The sequence below is a fragment of the Odontomachus brunneus genome, unplaced genomic scaffold (genome assembly GCF_010583005.1).
Source record: "Odontomachus brunneus isolate Ranch 3 - 2012 unplaced genomic scaffold, Obru_v1 Obru_scaffold_326, whole genome shotgun sequence".
Taxonomy (NCBI): Eukaryota; Metazoa; Arthropoda; class Insecta; order Hymenoptera; family Formicidae; genus Odontomachus; species Odontomachus brunneus.
Genome location: NW_022639776.1, coordinates 60,809 through 63,088, shown reverse-complemented (window position 1 = coordinate 63,088; position 2,280 = coordinate 60,809).

Here is a 2,280-nt window from a genome sequence, read left to right as displayed (position 1 = left end):
TATATATATATATATATATATATACATATATATATATATGTTTTTATCGAAAATTGTCATCTAACACCTGAAACATAAATCGTGTGGGTATATATACGTATATTACCTAATAATATATCAAATAATACGCAGGGTGCTTCGGAGATGCACCCTCCGTACTAGTACGACCCTCGCCGTCTTTTTTATTCCAACAAATTACATAACTTTGTCACGTAGGCTAGGATGATTTGGTGGTTGGTGGTAGATGTCCACGAGGACTTTGGAATCGGGATGGATGTTAGTACCTGGCCTCTGGCGGAGTAATATGGCGTGAGTAGCTCTGGCTGCCCGACGCCGTGAAACGCCATGCATGTGGAAGAACCGCTCCTCCCGATTTCCTGTGTCTGCGTGGAATTTGAAGCCACTGACCGTGTCCTCATTGGCTGTCCCAATGAGAGCTCGCGGTACACCGCCGCAACCGAACGCGTCCCCAGGTGGCGGATACGGAAACGGCCATCAGATATGATGGGTACCGGCGAATAACCCTTCGGGGGAATAAGCCGGCGCGGACCAACGGTGGAGAGAGTTCTGGAGGATGCGTGGGGGCACCTGTGGGAAGGGTGCACCGCAAATCGCGCATCCGAGGATGGAAACTGGCTTGGGGCGAGTGGGTGCCGCCTCCGGGCGCAACCCGTTAAGCACTCCACTCCTCGGGCGTCCGGGCCCGTTAGTCCTTGGCTGGACATCCGGAATAGGGGAAGGACACCCCGATAAAAAACCAGCACACAATACACATACACGCCTCACACACACACAACATACACACACACACACATTACACTTACACACACGTGTCTCCGAAGGGTATGACCTTGGGCCCCAGAAGGGGGGATCTGGCGTCCGCACTCGTTAGCATTGAGGGTACAGTGAACAAACAGAGTTGAACACTCCCTGGCCGCCGGATAGTACAGGAACCCACCCGCCCTTAACCAGGGAAATGGGGGCTGTTCCACCAGCCGGTGTATAATCTTGGGGTGGCATGTACTGCCGTTTGGTGAACGGGTTGGGACCGTGCACGCCATCCCGGGGGGCTCCACCGAGGTCACAGTGTTGCGAGGGCGGATGCTCAGGATCTTTCTAGAGGGACCTAAGGGAAGTACACTAAGAGACACATACACTGACACAAACATACACACTGACAAACACACACACACACACACTTTACTCACATTAACACACACACAACACACACACCTACACACACACATGACGAAGGAAAGGAGCATGACAAATATGACAATGTACAATCAAAATAAAGAAATGTCAAAAGTGTTAAGCATATTATCGGGGTATCCCACCCCAAACGAGCAGAGTAGGGCAATATAGCCCCACGAAGGGACCACATCTATCACAGGGGATCCTGTCAGACCGGAGCACGACGCGCAGGAACACGCTCCGAATGAGGAAAGGAGGGAGGACAACGGAATGATGCTGGTGACACAGCAGGGCGAAGAGAACGAGGAGATACAGGAGGAGGAGGAAGACGAGGAGGAGGAGGAGGGGGATAATTTTGAATTACGCCTCGAGGAAGAAGAGAAGGAATTCATTGATGTTGAATTGGTAGAGGAAACGGAGGATGTACAGTTACTGCTTGAAGACGAGGACGATGAGGAACAAATAGGAGATATGGTCTGCACGACCCTCAGACAAGCAGACATGCTACACCTTAACGTACAGTCTGATATTGACTCCATCCTCATATGCACGAAATCATTAGAACCGTTCCGCTGCCAAACGCTGGCACAGTTCAAAACCTCCGCTCAAAACCTGCAGAAATCGCTCCAAGGAAAGTTGCTGTGTTATCTCGAGCGGAGGGAGCAATTAGGTGTACCTCGCAGACCGTTGGTCGATCTCGCTGTGGACGATATTCGACTAAATCGTACGTGATACGAATTTCGTCTCGGCGAGATCGACCAAAGAGCATTGTACGTTTTGTTCCAACTGCCGATACGGATAGCCGGCCAAGGATATATGCCCAATGAGGAACAGGCACGAAAGGCTTCCGTCCTCTTTATAACACGATTTATTTTACGCGCCCTCCAGCGCATGCCTATTCGGTGCACAACAGCCATGGACGGCGGATGGGCGCATATAACCAACACAACCCGGGAATACAACGTGTACGCCATCGATTTTCCCATTTTCGCGCGCCATGTATCTGAGCTGATAAGAGGAAGAAGTCTACCGGAGGTGTGCAATATGTCCGTGGTGCGCATGTACCAATGCGCATACGGCGTACGA